Source organism: Dermochelys coriacea, chromosome 6 (assembly GCF_009764565.3).
Source record: "Dermochelys coriacea isolate rDerCor1 chromosome 6, rDerCor1.pri.v4, whole genome shotgun sequence".
In the NCBI taxonomy this organism is placed as follows: Eukaryota; Metazoa; Chordata; order Testudines; family Dermochelyidae; genus Dermochelys; species Dermochelys coriacea.
The window spans coordinates 8,026,107-8,046,219 of record NC_050073.1 but is presented as its reverse complement, the minus strand read 5'-3'; positions in this window follow the sequence as shown (position 1 = coordinate 8,046,219).

The following is a 20,113-nucleotide window of genomic DNA, read 5'->3' as shown; positions in this document are numbered from 1 at the left end:
CTCCAGGCTGGGGCAGGGAGTTGAGATGCGGGAGAGGGTCTGGGCTCTGGGGTGGGGCTGGAGATGAGGGGTGCAAGAGGGGGCTCCCAGCTGGGGGGTGGAGCCTAGGGATTCAGCGTGCAGGAGGGGTTGGGGTGCAGGAGGGGATACAGGCTGTGGGTGTGGGCTCTGGGATGCAGCCAAGGATGTGGGGTTTGGGGTGCAGGAGGGAACTCCAGGCTGTGGGGTGGGGCCGAGGGATTCAGAGTGCGGGAGGGGGCTGTGGGTTGAAACAGAGGGTTGGGATGCAGGAGGGGATACAGGCTCTGCGCTGGGGGTGCGGGATCTGGGATGGGGCTGGGGACGAGGGGTTTGGGGTGCAGGAGTGTGCTCCAGATTTGAGGGAGGGCTCAGAGTTGGGGCAAGAGGGTGGGGGCATGGGCTTACCTTGAGCAGCTCTCGGTCAATGGTGCAGCAGGAGGGGGGCTAAGGCGGGCTGCCTGCCGGTCCTGGCACCGTGCTGCGTGCGCCCTGGAAGCAGCCACCTGGTCCGGGTCCTAGTAGGGGGAGGGGGCAGGAGGCTCCATGCACTGCTCTTGCCCACAGAAACCATCTCCCCCAGCTCCCATTGGCTGGTTCCTGGACAATGGGAGTTCAGAGCTGGTGCTTGTGGCAGGGGCAGTGGACAGAGCACCGTGACCCCCGCGCCTAGGACCCAGACCTCCTGGCCACTTCTGGGCAATGGGCTTTGTTGCAAGGATAGGTTCCTGGGTTGGTGGTTCTGTTGTGTGGTGTGTGGTTGCTGGTGAGTATTTGCTTCAGATTGGGGGGCTGTCTGTAAGCAAGGACTGGCCTGTCTCCCAAGATCTGTGAGAGTGACGGGTCATCCTTCAGGATAGGTTGTAGATCCTTGATGATGCGTTGGAGAGGTTTTAGTTTAGCCCATTGCCAACTCTGTCCACATATCTATTCAGGGGACACCATCATAGGGCCTAATCACATCAGCCACACTATCAGAGGCTCGTTCACCTGCGCATCTACCAATGTGATATATGCCATCATGTGCCAGCAATGCCCCTCTGCCATGTACATTGGCCAAACTGGACAGTCTCTACGTAAAAGAATAAATGGACACAAATCAGACGTCAAGAATTATAACATTCAAAAACCAGTTGGAGAACACTTCAATCTCTCTGGTCACTCGATCACAGACCTAAGAGTGGCTATCCTTCAACAAAAAAGCTTCAGAAACAGACTCCAACGAGAGACTGCTGAATTGGAATTAATTTGCAAACTGGATACAATTAACTTAGGCTTGAATAGAGACTGGGAATGGATGAGTCATTACACAAAGTAAAACTATTTCCCCATGGTATTTCTCCCCCCCACCCTACCCCACCCCCCACTGTTCCTCAGATATTCTTGTTAACTGCTGGAAATAGCCTACCTTGCTTGTCACCATGAAAGGTTTTCCTCCTTTTCCCCCCCTGCTGCTGGTGATGGCTTATCTTAAGTGATCACTCTCCTTACAGTGTGTATGATAAACCCATTTCAGAGTAGCAGCCGTGTTAGTCTGTATTCGCAAAAAGAAAAGGAGTACTTGTGGCACCTTAGAGACTAACAAATTTATTAGAGCATAAGCTTTCGTGAGCTACAGCTCACTTCATCGGATGAAGTGAGCTGTAGCTCACGAAAGCTTATGCTCTAATAAATTTGTTAGTCTCTAAGGTGCCAAGTGAGCTGTAGCTCACGAAAGCTTATGCTCTAATAAATTTGTTAGTCTCTAAGGTGCCACAAGTACTCCTTTTCTTTTTGATAAACCCATTGTTTCATGTTCTCTGTGTGTGTATATCAATCTCCCCTCTGTTTTTTCCACCAAATGCATCCGATGAAGTGAGCTGTAGCTCACGAAAGCTTATGCTCATATAAATTTGTTAGTCTCTAAGGTGCCACAAGATCTTAAGATGGTTAATGAAAATTTAGTTTGATATCATTCTGTCTGTCAAGAAATCACTTACAAATAGTTATGGTTGTGAAATCTTCATTTTTTCATTGTTTTGTCATAATGGTCCCCACTTCCCTATTGTTTATCTGTATGAAGAATAGGAGTACTTGTGGCACCTTAGAGACTAACAAATTTATTAGAGCATAAGTTTTCATGGGCTACAGCCCACTTCATCGGATGCATAGCATGGAACATATAGTAAGAAGATAAATATATACATACAGAGAAGGTGGAAGTTGCCATACAAACTGTAAGAGGCTAATTAATTAAGATGAGCTATTATCATCAGGAGAAAAAGACTTTTGTAGTGATAATCAAGATGGCCCATTTAGACAGTTGACAAGAAGGTGTGAGGATACTTAACTTAGGGAAATAGATTCAATATGTGTTATGACCCAGCCACTCCCAGTGTCTATTCAAACCCAAGTTAACGGTATCTAGTTTGCACATACTAACCCACAGAATCCTTCCTACCAACACTACAAAAAGAAGGATTCTGCGTGGACTCCTCCTGAAGGTCGAAACAACAGACTGGACTTCTACATAGATTGCTCCCATCCATGTGCTCGGACTGAAATTGTGGAAAAGCAGCATCACTTGCCCCATAACCTCAGCCATGCTGAACACAACGCCATCAACAGCCTCAGGAACAACTCTGACATCCTAATCAAAAAGGCTGACAAAGGAGGTGCTGTCATCATCATGAATAAATTGGAATATGAACAAGAGGCTGCTAGACAGCTCTAAGGGTATGTCTACACTATGCAATTAGGTCAAATTTATAGAAGTCGGTTTTTTAGAAATCGCTTTTATATAGTCGATTGTGTGTGTCCCCACACAAAATGCTCTAAGTGCATTAAGTGCATTAACTCGGCGGCGTGCTTCCACAGTACTGAGGCTAGCATCGACTTCCGGAGCGTTGCACTGTGGGTAGCTATCCCACAGTTCCCACAGTCTCCACCACCCATTGGAATTCTGGGTTGAGATCCCAGGGCCTAATGGGGCAAAAACATTGTCGCGGGTGGTTCTGAGTACATGTCGTCAGGCCCTCCCTCCGTGAAAGCAATGGCAGACAATCATTTCGCGCCCTTTTTCCTGGGTTACCTGTGCAGACGCCATACCATGGCAAGCATGGAGCCTGCTCAGCTCACTGCCACCGTACGTCTCCTGGGTGCTGGCAGACACGGTACAGCATTGCTACACAGCAGCAGCTCATTGCCTTGTGGTAGCGGACAGTGCAATAGGCCTGATAACCATCATCATCATGTCCTAAATGCTCTTGGCTGCCTCGGTAAGGTCGGTCAGGAGCTCCTGGGCAGACATGGGCCCAGGGCCTGAAATAGGAATGACTCGAGCAGGTCATTCTCTTTAGTCCTGCCGGCAGTCGTATTGCACCGTCTTCTGGCAAGCAGCCAGGAGATGAGGATGGCTAGTAGTCCTATTGCACCATCTTCTGCTGAGCAGGCAGGAGTTGAGGATGGCTAACAGTCCTACTGCACCATCTGCTGCCGGCCAAAGATGTAAAAGATAGATGGAGTGGATCAAAACAAGAAATAGACCAGATTTGTTTTATGTTCATTTGCTCCCCCCTCCCTCACTCCGTGAAATCAACGGCCGACAGTCATTTTGGTGAGGTCTGTCAGCGGCACCTTGAAAAGTTTAATGGAGATTCAGTCTTGCCTGGAATAACAGGGGAGGGATAGCTCAGTGAGCTGAGCATTGGCCTGCTAAACCCAGGGTTTTGAGTTCAGTCCTTGGGGGGGGGCCATTCTGTGTGACAGTTGTTTCTGTTTCTCCTTGATGTAAAGCCACCCCCTTTGTTGATTTTAATTCCCTGTAAGCCAACTCTGTAAGTCATGTCATCAGTCACCCCTCCCTCCATCAGAGCAATGGCAGACAATTGTTCCGCGCCTTTTTTCCGTGCAGACGCCATACCATCGCAAGCATGGAGCCTGCTCAGATTAAATACCACGCGCATTATTCAGCAGTATATGCAGCACCAGAACCTGCCAAAGCGAAACCGGGCGAGTAGGCAACGTCAGCACAGTGATGAGAGTGTTGAAGACATGGACACAGACTTCTCTCAAAGCATGGGCCCTGGCAATGTGGGCATCATGGTGCTAATGGGGCAGGTTCATGCCGCGGAACGCCAATTCTGGGCCCGGGAAACAAGCACAGACTGGTGAGACCACATAGTGTTGCAGGTCTGAGACAATTCCCAGTGGCTGCAAAACTTTCGCATGCATAAAGGCACTTTCATGGAACTTTGTGATTTGCTTTCCCCTGCCTTGAAGCGCAAGAATACCAAGAAGAGAGCAGCCCTCACAGTTGAGAAGCGAGTGGCAATAGCCCTGTGGAAGCTTGCAATGCCAGACAGCTACCAGTCAGTCGGGAATCAATTTGGAGTGGGCAAATCTACTGTGGGGGCTGCTGTGATGCAAGTAGCCAACACAATCAAGGATGGAGGGAAGGACAAGGCCACACAGCACTTTAAAACTTATTGAATGCCAGCCTTCTGTTGCTTGGGCAATCCTCTGGGGTGGAGTGGCTGGGTGGCTGGAGGCCCCCCCACCACATTCTTGGGTGTCTGGGTGAGGAAGTGATGAAACTTGGGGAGGAGGGTGGTTGGTTACACAGGGGCTGTAGCGGCGGTCTGTGCTCCTGCTGCCTTTCCTGCAGCTCAATCATACACTTGAGCATATTAGTTTGATCCTCCATCAGCCTCAGCATTGAATCCTGTCTCCTCTCATCACGCTGCCGCCACATATCAGCTTCAGCCCTCTCTTCAACCCGCCACCACTCCTCCCTGTCATTTTGTGCTTTCCTGCACTCTGACATTGTCTGCCTCCACACATTCGTCTGTGCTCTGTCAGTGTGGGAGGACAGCATGAGGTCAGAGAACATTTCATCGTGAGTGCATTTTTTTTGCCTTCTAATCTTCGCTAGCCTCTGGGAAGGAGAAGATCCTGTGATCCTTGAAACATATACAGCTGGTGGATAAAAAAAATGCGACAGTGGTATTTAAGGTATTAAGGTATTTAGGGGATGAGGTGGATGAGGCTTTCTTCCGGCAACTCACGGAAGCTACTAGATCGCATGCCCTGATTCTCATGGGTGACTTTAATTTTCCTGATATCTGCTGGGAGAGCAATACAGCGGTGCATAGACAATCCAGGAAGTTTTTGGAAAGCGTAGGGGACAATTTCCTGGTGCAAGTGCTAGGGGAGCCAACTAGGGGGAGCGCTTTTCTTGACCTGCTGCTCACAAACCGGGTAGAATTAGTGGGGGAAGCAAAAGTGGATGGGAATCTGGGAGGCAGTGACCATGAGTTGGTTGAGTTCAGGATCCTGACGCAGGGAAGAAAGGTAAGCAGCAGGATACGGACCCTGGACTTCAGGAAAGCAGACTTTGACTCCCTCAGGGAACAGATGGCCAGGATCCCCTGGGGGACTAACATGAAAGGGAAGGGAGTCCAGGAGAGCTGGCTGTATTTCAAGGAATCCCTGTTGAGGTTACAGGGACAAACCATCCCGATGAGTCGAAAGAATAGTAAATATGGCAGGCGACCAGCTTGGCTTAATGGTGAAATCCTAGCAGATCTTAAACATAAAAAAGAAGCTTACAAGAAGTGGAAGGTTGGACATATGACCAGGGAAGAGTATAAAAATATTGCTCGGGCATGTAGGAAAGATATCAGGAGGGCCAAATCGCACCTGGAGCTGCAGCTAGCAAGAGATGTCAAGAGTAACAAGAAGGGTTTCTTCAGGTATGTTGGCAACAAGAAGAAAGCCAAGGAAAGTGTGGGCCCCTTACTGAATGAGGGAGGCAAGCTAGTGACAGAGGATGTGGAAAAAGCTAATGTACTCAATGCTTTTTTTGCCTCTGTTTTCACTAACAAGGTCAGCTCCCAGACTGCTGTGCTGGGCATCACAAAATGGGGAAGAGATGGCCAGCCCTCTGTAGAGATAGAGGTGGTTAGGGACTATTTAGAAAAGCTGGACGTGCACAAGTCCATGGGGCCGGACGAATTGCATCCAAGAGTGCTGAGGGAATTGGCGGCTGTGATTGCAGAGCCCTTGGCCATTATCTTTGAAAACTCGTGGCGAACGGGGGAAGTCCCGGATGACTGGAAAAAGGCTAATGTAGTGCCCATCTTTAAAAAAGGGAAGAAGGAGGATCCTGGGAACTACAGGCCGGTCAGCCTCACCTCAGTCCCTGGAAAAATCATGGAGCAGGTCCTCAAAGAATCAATCCTGAAGCACTTAGAGGAGAGGAAAGTGATCAGGAACAGTCAGCATGGATTCACCAAGGGAAGGTCATGCCTGACTAATCTAATCGCCTTTTATGATGAGATTACTGGTTCTGTGGATGAAGGGAAAGCAGTGGATGTATTGTTTCTTGACTTTAGCAAAGCTTTTGACACGGTCTCCCACAGCATTCTTGTCAGCAAGTTAAGGAAGTATGGGCTGGATGAATGCACTATAAGGTGGGTAGAAAGCTGGCTAGATTGTCGGGCTCAACGGATAGTGATCAATGGCTCCATGTCTAGTTGGCAGCCGGTGTCAAGTGGAGTGCCCCAGGGGTCGGTCCTGGGGCCCGTTTTGTTCAATATCTTCATAAATGATCTGGAGGATGGTGTGGATTGCACTCTCAGCAAATTTGCGGATGATACTAAACTGGGAGGAGTGGTAGATACGCTGGAGGGGAGGGATAGGATACAGAAGGACCTAGACAAATTGGAAGATTGGGCCAAAAGAAATCTAATGAGGTTCAATAAGGATAAGTGCAGGGTCCTGCACTTAGGATGGAAGAATCCAATGCACCGCTACAGACTAGGGACCGAATGGCTCGGCAGCAGTTCTGCGGAAAAGGACGTAGGGGTGACAGTGGACGAGAAGCTGGATATGAGTCAGCAGTGTGCCCTTGTTGCCAAGAAGGCCAATGGCATTTTGGGATGTATAAGTAGGGGCATAGCGAGCAGATCGAGGGACGTGATCGTTCCCCTCTATTCGACACTGGTGAGGCCTCATCTGGAGTACTGTGTCCAGTTTTGGGCCCCACACTACAAGAAGGATGTGGATAAATTGGAAAGAGTACAGCGAAGGGCAACAAAAATGATTAGGGGTCTAGAGCACATGACTTATGAGGAGAGGCTGAGGGAGCTGGGATTGTTTAGTCTGCAGAAGAGAAGAATGAGGGGGGATTTGATAGCTGCTTTCAACTACCTGAAAGGGGGTTTCAAAGAGGATGGCTCTAGACTGTTCTCAATGGTAGCAGATGACAGAACGAGGAGTAATGGTCTCAAGTTGCAATGGGGGAGGTTTAGATTGGATATTAGGAAAAACTTTTTCACTAAGAGGGTGGTGAAACACTGGAATGCGTTACCTAGGGAGGTGGTAGAATCTCCTTCCTTAGAGGTTTTTAAGGTCAGGCTTGACAAAGCCCTGGCTAGGATGATTTAACTGGGACTTGGTCCTGCTTTGAGCAGGGGGTTGGACTAGATGACCTTCTGGGGTCCCTTCCAACCCTGATATTCTATGATTCTATGATTCTTAAAAAGACACATTTTATAGAACAATGGGTACACACTTTCACGGTAAACCTTGCTGTTAACATTACGTACACAGCACATGTGCTTTCGTTACAAGGTTGCAATTTGCCTCCCCCACCGCATGGCTAACCCCTCCTCCCTCCCTCTTCCCCCCCACCGCGTGGCTAACAGCAGGGAACATTTCTGTTCAGTCACGGGCAAACAGGCCAGCAGGAATGGGAACCTCTGTATGTCCCCTTAAGAAAAGCACCCTATTTCAACCAGGTGACCATGAATGATATCACTCTCCTGATATCCTAATGATATCACAGAGAGATAAAGAACAGATTTTGTTGGAATGCCAGCAAACATACACTGCAATGCTTTGTTCTACAGTGATTCCCGAGTACGTGCTACTGGCCTGGAATGGTAAAGTGTCCTACCATGGTGGACGGAATAAGGCTGCCCTCCACAGAAACCTTTTGCAGAGGCTTTGGGAGTACATCCAGGAGAGCTTTATGGAGATGTTCCTGGAGGATTTCCGCTCCATCCCCAGACACGTTAACAGACTTTTCCAATAGCTGTACTGGCTGCAAATGCCACTGCAAATTAGTCATTAAACACGCTTGCTTTTAAACCCTGTATACTGTTGAAAAAGGTACATCACCAGAGGTCCCTTCTCTGCCTGGCGGGTCCGGGTGGCAGCCTTGGGTGGGTTCAGGGTGTACTGGTTCTAGGTCCAGGGTGAGAAACAGTTCCTGGCTGTCAGGAAAACCGGTTTCTCTGCTTGCTTGCTGTGAGCTATCTACAACCTTGTCATCATCATCTTCCTCGTCCCCAAAACCTGCTTCTGTGTTGCCTCCATTTCCATTGAAGGAGTCAAACAACATGGCTGGGGTAGTGGTGGCTGAACCCCCTAAAATGGCATGCAACTCTTCATAGAAGTGGCATGTTTCTGGCTCTGACCCAGAGCAGCCATTTGCCTCTCTGGTTTTCTGGTAGGCTTGCCTCTGCAGCTTAAGTTTCACGCAGCACTGCTTCGGGTCCCTATTATGGCCTCTGTCCTTCATGCCCTGGGAGATTTTGACAAACGTGTTGGCATTTCAAAACCTGGAACGGAGTTCTGATAGCATGGATTCCTCCCTGTAAAGGTTCCTTCCCCACTCTGAACTCTAGGGTACAAATGTGGGGACCTGCATGAAAACCTCCTAAGCTTATTTTTACCAGCTTAGGTTAAAACTTCCCCAAGGTACAAACTATTTTATCTTTTGTCCCTGGACTTTATTGCTGCCACTACCAAGCGTCTAACAGATATATAACCAGGAAAGAGCCCAATTGGAAACGTCTTTCCCCCCCAAAATCCTTCCCAAACCCTACACCCCCTTTCCTGGGGAAGGCTTGATAAAAATCCTAACCAATTTGCATAGGTGAACACAGACCCAAACCCTTGGGTCTTAAGAACAATGAAAAAGCAATCAGGTTCTTAAAAGAAGAATTTTAATAGAAGAAAAAGTAAAAGAATTACCTCTGTAAAATCAGGATGGTAAATACCTTACAGGGTAATTAGATTCAAAATATAGAGAATCCCTCTAGGCAAAACCTTAAATTACAAAAAGACACAAAAGCAGGAATATCCATTCCATTCAGCACAGCTTATTTTCTCAGCCATTTAAACAAACAGAATCTAACGCATATTTAGCTAGATTACTTACTAAGTTCTAAGACTCCACTCCTTTCTGTTTTCGGCCAAAGCATCACACAGACAGAGAGAGCCTTTGTTTCTCCCCCGCTCCAGCTTTTGAAAGTATCTTGTCTCCTCATTGGTCATTTTGGTCAGTGACAGCAAGGTTATCGTAGCTTCTTAACCCTTTACAGGTGAAAGGGTTTCTCCTCTGGCCAGGAGGGATTTTTCAAGGTGTTTACCCTTCCCTTTATATTTATGACACTTTCCTCATACAGCGATCCGATTCCATACCTCCCGTTCAGTCCATGCTGGAGCTCTTTTGCGATTCTGGGACTCCATCATGTTCACCTCTGCTGATGAGCTCTGCACTCACCTGCAGCTTGCCAAGTTGGCCAAACAGGAAATGAGATTCAAAAGTTTGCGGGCCTTTTCCTGTCTACCTGGCCAGTGCATCTGAGTTGAGAATGCTGTCCACAGCAGTCACAATGGAGCACTCTGGGATAGCTCCCGGAGGCCAATTCCGTCGAATTGCGTCCACGCTATCCCAAATTCAACCCGGCAAGGCCGATTTCAGCACTAATCCCCTTGTTGAGGGTGGGGTAAAGAAATCGATTTTAAGAGCCCTTTAAGTCGAAAAAAACGGCTTTGTCATGTGGACAGGTGCAGGGTTAAATTGATTTAACGCTGCTAAATTCGACCTCAACTCCTAGTGTAGACCAGGGCTAACTCCATATTCTACAGGCCATTATTCTCTGATCCCACTGAGGATTACCAAAAGAAACTACACCATCTGCTCAAGAAACTCCCTGAAAAAGCACAGGAACAGATCTCTGCAGACACATGTCTAGAACCCCGACCAGTGGTATTCTATTTGTTACCCAAGATCCATGACGCCCCATCATCTCAGGCATTGGCACCGTAACAGCAGGATTGTCTGGCTATGTGGACTCTCTCCTCAGGCCCTACGCTACCAGCACTCCCAACTATCTTCAAGTCACCACTGACTTCCTGAGGAAACGACAATCCATCAGTGATCTTCCAGAAAACACCATCCTGGCCACTATGCATGTAGAAGCCTCTACACCAACATTCCACACAAAGATGGATTACAAGCCGTCAGGAACAGTATCCCCGATAATGTCATGGCAAACCTGGTGGCTGACTTTTGTGACTTTGTCCTCACCCACACCTATTTCACATTTGGGGACAATATATACCTTCAAGTCAACGGCATGCTATGGGTACCCGCATGGCTCCACACTATGCCAGCATTTTTATGGCTAACTTAGAACAATGCTTCCTTAGCTCTCTTCCCCTAACGCCCCTACTCTACTTGCGCTACATTGATGACATCTTCATTATCCTGGACCCGTGGAAAAGAAGCCCTGGAGGAATTCCACCATCAACCTCAGCCTAGACCAATCCACACAAACGGTCCATTTCCTGGACACTACTGTGCTAATAAGCGATGGTCACATAAACACCACACTATACCAGAAACCTACTGACTGCTATATTTACCTATATGCCTTCAGCTTCCATCCAGGACACACCACACGAACCATACAGCCAAGCTCTGAGATACAACCGCATTTGCTCCAATCCCTCAGACAGAGACAAACACCTACAAGATCTCTATCAAGCATTCTTAAAACTACAATACCCACCCGCTAAAGTGAAAAAACAGATTGACAGAGCCAGAAGAGTACCCAGAAGTCACCTACTACAGGACAGGCCCAACAAAAAAAATAACAGAATGCTACTAGCTGTCACCTTCAGCCCCCAACTAAAACCTCTCCAGCGCATCATCAAAGATTTACAACCTATCCTGAAAAATGATCCCGCACTCTCACAGATCTTGGGAGACAGACCAGTCCTCGCTTACAGACAGCCCCCCAACCTGAAGCAAATACTCTCCAGCAACCACACACCACACAACAAAAACACTAACCCAGGAACCTATCCTTGCAACAAAGCCTGATACCAACTCTGTCCACATATTTATTCAAGTGACACCATCATAGGACCTAATCATATTAGCCACACCATCAGGGGCTCGTTCCTCTGCACATCTATCAATGTGATATATGCCATCATGTGCCAGCAATGCCCCTCTGCCATGTACATTGGCCAAACCAGACAGTCTATACGCAAAAGAATAAATGGACACAATTCTGACATCAGGAATTATAACATTCAAAAACCAGTAGGAGAACACTTCAGCCTCTCTGGCCACTCAGTAAAAGATTTAACGGTGGCAATTTTGCAAAGAAAATCTTCAAAAACAGACTCCAACGAGAAACTGCTGAGTTTGTGTAAGGGGCTTATTCCTTCACCCACTTACTTCCCTGGTCCTTCTTGCATGAACAGAGAGCAATAATACCCAAAGTCTAAAGGTGCAAACAATTCAATGTTTATTGGGGTGAACTTCCAGCAAGCATGATTTTAGTTTCCTTCCTTAGTGTCCCCCTTCCCAGCTCGAAACCACAGAGCCTTACCTGTGTCCCTGTTCCCATTCCCCGCCCCTTAGCAAAATATGATTCCAATTTTCCCATCCCCATTCCCTGATCCCACTCCCTCCCTTTCTTCCTGATTGACTGCAGACTATATAGTAAAACTTGAGTTCTGCTTAGTTATACCTTAACCAATCATTTTCCTGAAATTTAACTAACCAATCCTAACATATTGTAACATGATTATTTAACCAATTATATCCCACCACCTTAATTAGTTTACACCCAGCAAACTTAATTATACAGCAGACAGAAACAATCACAGAACCAGACAGAGATTATGCAAATAAATAATAGCAAATTGGGAACTATAATGACAAAACAATACAGAAGTGAGGATTTCACATCCCAACTCTTGATAAGTGAGTTCTTGCCAGACAGGATGCTATTGAACTAAGTTTACTTTTACATAGAATCATAGAATATCAGGGTTGGAAGGGACCTAAGGAGGTCATCTAGTCCAACCCCCTGCTCAAAGCAGGATCAATCCCCAACTAAATCATCGCAGCCAGGGCTTGTCAAGCCTGACCTTAAAAACTTCTAAGGAAGGAGATTCCACCACCTCCCTAGGTAACGCATTCCAGTGCTTCACCACCCTCCTAGTGAAAAAGTATTTCCTAATATCCAACCTAAACCTCCCCCACTGCAACTTGAGACCATTACTCCTCATTCTGTCATCTACTACCACCGAGAACAGTCTAGATCCATCCTCTTTGGAACCCCCTTTCAGGTAGTTGAAAGCAGCTATCAAATCCCCCCTCATTCTTTTCTTCTGCAGACTAAACAATCCCAGTTCCCTCAGCCTCTCCTCATAAGTCATGTGTTCCAGTCCCCTAATCATTTTTGTTGCCCTCCGCTGGATGCTTTCCAATTTTTTCACATCCTTCTTGTAGTGTGGGACCCAAAACTGGACACAGTACTCCAGATGAGGCCTCACCAATGTCGAATAGAGGGGAACGATCACATCCCTCGATCTGCTAGCAATGCCCCTACTTATACAGCCCAAAATACCATTGGCCTTCTTGGCAACAAGGGCACACTGTTGACTGATATCCAGCTTCTCATCCACTGTAACCCCTAGGTCCTTTTCTGCAGAACTGCTGCGTAGCTATTCGTCCCTAGTTTGTAGCGGTGCAAGAGATTCTTCCGTCCTAAGTGCAGGACTCTGTACTTGTCCTTGTTGAACCTCATCAGATTTCTTTTGGCACAATCCTCTAATTTGTCTAGGGCCCTCTGTATCCTATCCCTACCCTTCAGCGTATCTACCACTCCTCCCAGTTTAGTGTCAACTGCAAACTTGCTGAGGGTGCAATCCATGCCATCCTCCAGATCATTTATGAAGATATTGAACAAAACCGGCCCCAGGACCGACTCTTGGCGCACTCCACTTGATACTGGCTGCCAACTAGACAGGAAGCCATTGATCACTATCTGTTGAGCCCAACAATCTAGCCAGCTTTCTATCCACCTTATAGTCCATTTATCCAGCCCATACTTCTTTAACTTGCTGGTAAGAATACTGTGGGAGACCGTGTCAAAAGCTTTCCTAAAGTCAAGGAACAACACGTCCACTGCTTTCCCCTCATCCACAGAGCCAGTTATCTGGTCATAGAAGGCAATTAGATTAGTCAGGCATGACTTGCCCTTGGTGAATCCATGCTGACTGTTCCTGATCACTTTCCTCTCCTCTAAGTGCTTCAGAATTGATTCCTTAAGGACCTGCTCCATGATTTTTCCAGGGACTAAGGTGAGGCTGTCTGGCCTGTAGTTCCCAGGATCCCCCTTCTTCCCTTTTTTAAAGATGGGCACTACATTAGCCTTTTTCCAGTTGTCCGGGATCTCCCCCGATCGCCATGAGTTTTCAAAGATAATGGCCAATGCCTCTGCAATCACATCTGCCAACTCCTTTAGCACTCTCGTATGTAGCGCATCCGGCCCCATGGACTTGTGCTCATCCAACTTTTCTAAATAGTCCCGAACCACTTCTTTCTTCACAGAGGGCTGGTCACCTCCTCCCCATGCTGTGCTGCCCAGTGCAGTAGTCTGGGAGCTGACCTTGTTCGTGAAGACAGAGGCAAAAAAAGCATTGAGTACATTAGCTTTTTCCACATCCTCTCTCACTAGGTTACCTCCCTCATTCAGTAAGGGGCCCACACTTTCCTTGACTTTCTTCTTGTTGCCAACATACCTGAAGAAACCCTTCTTGTTACTCATAACATCTCTTGCTAGCTGCAACTCCAGGTATGATTTGGCCTTCCTGATTTCACTCCTGCATGCCCAAGCAATATTTTTATACTCTTCCCTGGTCATTTGTCCAGTCTCCCACTTCTTGTAAGCTTCTTTTTTGTGTTTAAGATCAGCAAGGATTTCACTGTTAAGCCAAGCTGGTCACCTGCCATATTTACTATTCTTTCTGCACATCGGGATGGTTTGTTCCTGTAACCTCAATAAGGATTCTTTAAAATACAACCAGCTCTCTTGGACTCCTTTCCCCCTCATGTTATTCTCCCAGGGGATGCTGCCCATCAGTTCCCTGAGGGAGTCAAAGTCTGCTTTTCTGAAGTCCAGGGTCCATATTCTGCTATTCTCCTTTCTTCCTTGTGTCAGGATCCTGAATTCAACCATCTCATGGTCACTGCCTCCCAGGTTCCCATCCACTTTTGCTTCCCCTACTAATTCTTCCCAGTTTGTGAGCAGCAGGTCAAGAAGAGCTCTGCCCTAAGTTGGTTCCTTCAGCATTTGCACCAGGAAATTGTCCCCTACACTTTCCAAAAACTTCCTGGATTGTCTGTGCACCGCTGTATTGCTCTCCCAGCAGATATCAGGGTGATTGACGTCTCCCATGAGAACCAGGGCCTGTGATCTAGTAACTTCTGTTAGTTGCTGGAAGAAAGCCTCATCCACCTCATCCCCCTGGTCTGGTGGTCTATAGCAGACTCCCACCACGACATCACCCTTGTTGCTCACGCTTCTAAACTTAATCCAGAGACACTCAGGTTTTTCTGCAGTTTCATACTGGAGCTCTGAGCAATCATACTGCTCTCTTACATACAATGCAACTCCCCCACTTTTTTTGTCCTGCCTGTCCTTCCTGAACAGTTTCTATCCATCCATGACAGTATGCCAGTCATGTGAGTTATCCCACCAAGTCTCTGTTATTCCAATCACATCATAATTCCTTGACTGTGCCAGGACTTCCAGTTCTCCCTGCTTATTTCCCAAGCTCCTTGCATTTGTGTATAGGCACTTGAGATAACTCGCTGATCGTCCCTCTTTCTCAGTGTGAGACAGGAGCCCTGCCCTCTCGCACGCTCCTGCTCGTGCTTCCTCCCGGTATCCCACTTCCCCACTTACCTCAGGGCTTTGGTCTCCTTCCCCCGGTGAACCTAGTTTAAAGCCCTCCTCACTAGGTTAGCCAGCCTGCTTGCAAAGATGCTCTTCCCTCTCTTCGTTAGGTGGAGCCCCTCTCTGCCTAGCACTCCTCCTTATTGGAACACCGTCCCATGGTCAAAGAATCCAAAGCCTTCTCTCCGACACCACCTGCGTAGCCATTCGTTGACTTACACAATTTGACCGTCTCTACCCAGGCCTTTTCCTTCCACAGGGAGGATGGACAAGAACACCACTTGCACCTCAAACTCCTTTATCCTTCTTCCCAGAGCCCAGTAGTCTGCAGTGATCCACTAAAGGTCATTCTTGGCAGTATCATGGGTACCCACATGGAGAAGCAGGAAGGGGTAGCGATCCGAGGGCTTGGTGAGTCTCAGCAGTCTCTCCGTCACATCGTGAATCCTAGCTCCTGGCAAGCAACAGACTTCTCGGTTTTCCCGGTCAGGGCAGCAGAGTCCCCTGAGGAGAGAGTCCCCAAGTCCTTCTCTTGGGAGCGGTGGTCGTGGAACCCCTGTCCCTCTTCTAGGCGCTTCCCTTTCTCTGGAGGCGATAGGCATTATCAGGACAGGATTATATTCCTAACAGTCCAATAGCACCTTATTTCAATGTGACTAGGTTGGAATGTGAGGATGCCAGAAGCCTTAGCCTGAGAACCGGGCCTCAGACTGTCACAGTAAGAGAAGGCCCTTACACCGGCAGACAGTGATTTTGATTCTTTCTTTTATAACTAGCTAAGTGATAAGAATACACCTAAATTCTTAGAGTATAGGCCTTTGCAGACAGGCCTGAATATCTATATCCTAACAGCTTGAATTAATATGCAAACTAGATACCATTAACTTGGGTTTGAATAGAGACTGGGAGTGGCTGGGTCATTACACATATTGAATCTATTTCCCTAAATTAAATATCCTCACACCTTCTTGTCAACTGTCTAAATGGGCCATCTTGATTATCACTACAAAGGTCTTTTTCTCCTGCTGATAATAGCTCATCTTAATTAATTAGCCTCTTACAGTTTGTATGGCAACTTCCACCTTCTCTGTATGTATATATATATACATCTTACTGTATGTTCCATGCTATGCATCTGATGAAGTGGGCTGTAGCCCATGAAAGCTTATGCTCTAATAAATTTGTTAGTCTCTACGGTGCCACAAGTACTCCTGTTCTTTTTGCAGATACAGATCAACACGGCTGCTACTCTGAAATTTATCTGTATGGTCTCTGTCTGGTTCTTTTCTGTCTGTTACATAATTAATTTTGCTAGGTGTAAATTAATTAAGGTGGTGGAGTAGGATTGGTTAAATAATTTTGTTACACTATGTTAGGATTGGTTAGTGTTGGGGACTCGAACCCCAGATGGCGCGGTTCGTTGTCTGATTGCAGAGAGACAGGCAACACCAGCAAGGTCCAAGTATAAGTTCTTTATTGAAGAGTGCACACAACAATAAAGAGCAGCCTGTCTCCAAAGAGAACCAGCCTGCTCCTAGGCAAAACTAATAGGTTTTTATAGACAGGTTATAAACTTTAGTATATCACATTTTCCTGATATTATCCAAACACTTTGTATTCCAAGTTGAATAAAACAAGTATCCGCATTTTGATTTAACCCTTTTATTTAGTTTTAAACTAAACTGTTCTATAAAAAATTAAATACAGCAATTCTGGCCACAAGACAGAACATAGAACACAGAACATAGTTCCTATTGTGCCAGTAAATTCATGATATGTTGAATTGCTTTTCAGCTGGCATCAGTTTTCTCTGATTTTCTGAAAGACAAAAAGAACATAGATCTACCCCTTCTGGGCAGTCAGTCTTTGCTTAAAATATTTCCTTTTTATACAAATATCCTTGTTAATTGCAGGCAAAACAGAGGAATTATCCATATTTTCTTTCAGAGTAGCAGCCGTGTTAGTCTGCATCCGATGAAGTGAGCTGTAGCTCACGAAAGCTTATGCTCAAATAAATTTGTTAGTCTCTAAGGTGCCACAAGTACTCCTTTTCTTTTTCCATATTTTCTTGTATTTGTTTCATAGGCAGCCCAGAATTCAGTGGCTTCTATCTTATCAGTTAGGTAATTTACATTAAAACAAATGCTTTCCAGCTTGCTTTTGGATCCACAGCTTAAAGATTCTTACTTTAAAAGGGGCACAATAAACTTTGCCAGACTTTTGATTGCCTTTTACTTTTAACTCCTGCTGTCAAACACACAGCTACCTGAAAAGGAAGACACCACCTATTGTAGCCCCTTGGAGCCTAATAAGATAGTAATTAAGTAGCACTGTATAATTGCATTCCTTTGGAAAAGGGTCCATTTTCCTCAAAATGGCTGCAAAGAAACCAAGAATTCTTTTTCTTTCTATTATTTTACAAAGTTCAACTGCTTAATTCCCTACAGCAACTACAGAGTTAACTTCTCACTTTCCTTTCTTAAATCACTTGCTTATCTCCCAAAATGATACCCAATCAAGTCAGATTTTACCATTTCAAGTATTATTCCGGGATTTACATTTCCCATTCCTGTAATTATTTACTCCTCTTTTTTACTATGCCCTCCAAGTTTTTATGCTCTGTTTTCCAATCTCTCTATCTGTTGCCTGCCCGCTTGGGCCCGATCCTGTTTTTCTCTCTGAACTGTCCCTTCCATGAGCACCAGCTTTATCCCACTACCAATTTAACAAGGAGGGTTGGCTTCTTAACTAGCCCGCAGCCCTCCTGGTCTCTTCTCTTAAATATTCTCACTCACAAGTGCTACCCGAGTCTTCCCCCATGAGGCTTGTCACCTGGACAGAACGCACGGCCAACTGGCAGTTTAACTATTTAATTTCCTCTTATGGCAGACACATTGCTGTTATGGCGTATGCTGAGCACAAATGATTAAATTTTGACAAGTCTCTGAAGGACTGGTACTTGCTTAGCCAGTGCTTCCTTTTCTGCCTGGAAGTCCTGTCTTAAAGCTTATAGTTATACCACACAAACAAATAATCCATTTGTCCCATAAGATCGATCAAAATATCTTTTAAGGAATCCATCCTGTCTGCGGAAAAAGTTCCGCAGGCTGGCCAATCTTTAATCAGGGACGAATGAGTGGTGAAGGCTGGCCACTGAACCTGACACAGATTTCTCATTTTGGATATAGTTAAACCAGTGGTTCCAGAGATTCCCTTCCAATCTCTGAGTATTAGAGACAACGGGGCCTCCCCTGGGCATTTCCTGCCAAATTGTCCCATCCTGGGTAAAAAGGGGACTCAAACCCACAACCCTTATTATCAAGCGATTGCTTACCTCTCCAGGGACTCGAACCCTGAAGACCCTCTCCAAGGACTCGAACCCCGAAGACCTGGATCTGGAGCCTACTCAACGGGTAGGTGGATGTTGCTGGATTTCTACAGGCTTCAGCTGGTTCGCAGGACACACCTTATTGCCGACGCAGGAATCAGATCATCGGCAAGGCTCCTCGAAGCCGGAGGATGCGCACTGCATTGCTTTTAGAGTCTGAGCCTACGCCGGAGAGTCAGACGGGTCCTGGCGGAGTCACCAAATTTGACTCGAACCCCAGACGGCACGGTTCGTTGTCTGACCTCAGAGAGACAGACAACACCAGTAAGGTCCAAGTATAAGTTCTTTATTGAAGAGTGCACACAACAATAAAGAGCAGCCCGTCTCCAAAGAGAACCAGCCTGCTCCTAGGCAAAACTAATAGGTTTTTATAGACAGGTCCGTCGCGTCACAGATTATTCATGAAATAGCCCAAACCCCCTCCCCCCCCTTTGCTAGTTAAAAGTCTTTTATCATGCATGCATACCTATCTCCTATTGTATATAGCTTTTGCAAGTCGTTATGCCTCCCCAACTTTCTTATCAATCCAGTTGTCAAGCTGGAGACAAGGAGTTAAGAACATACATGAAACAGAAACAGGGAGTGGAGACAGTGTGTCTCCTTCTCATTCTCAGAACATCTGGTATGATAATGCAGGAATGCAGGTCTCCTCCTTAATTCATTCCTTGCACTTAACGAGCATTCTTTCATCCTACCTATTTCAGTCAGGAACCTTCCCAGCATTCCTGCATTGGCCTAACTTTTGTTCGGTTGACATAACTGGTTCATGTTAAATTTTTTCCTAACATTAGTAAAATTTTAGTATAATGATTCGTTAAGGTATAGCTAAAAAGGACTCAAATTTCACTACATAAACTGGGATCCAAAAGGAAATTCTTTGGGAATCAACTCCAGGACACAGCCCCAAAAATCAGAGCTGTCAGATCTCAACACTCGGCCAATGACACCATGCAGAAATTGGAGTCCCCCAGATGGACCTGGTCCTGACTGGCCATCAAGCAAAGTTCATCTGTCTTATTGGGAGTGGTGAGCACTGTATGTGTAGCATGTGCAGTCTGGTTTTGGTGATTGTTAATAAATAGAGGTTATGTAGTATATTACTGTGTACAGCTCTTTCACTAGTAAAAGACTCCGTAAACCCACAAAAGATTAAGCTCTGAGTCCACAGGGAAACGGTGTTTGCCCGGAGCCCATGGAGGATTAGAGCCTGGAACCCATGGAGAGGTAAAGTTAGGTGCTTTTTACCTGGAGCCCTAGGAACTGGGAAAGGGTGGGGGTACCTAAATTAAGAGGGCTACACCTTGAGCACTAGGAACTGGGTAAAGGTGGGTGCCCTAGAGTGTGTGAGTAACAGAGAATTTTGTGTGTGTAACAGTGGATTTTCAGGTTTCAGAGTAGCAGCCGTGTTAGTCTGTATTCGCAAAAAGAAAAGGAGTAGAGTCTCTAAGGTGCCACAAGTACTCCTTTTCTTTTAGTGGATTTTCAGCAACTGTTGCTGATCTCACATGGGTAGCACGTTTCTCAGTTGTAATACACACACAGCAGTGGGGGCCAAAACCATCATGTGACTTAGATATCCAATCAAACTTCTCAGATATTAACCCTTGGCAAACTACTCCTGAAGGAGCCTCCTTGCCTGGAAACCATTTACAGGGGGATTCTAATGTAT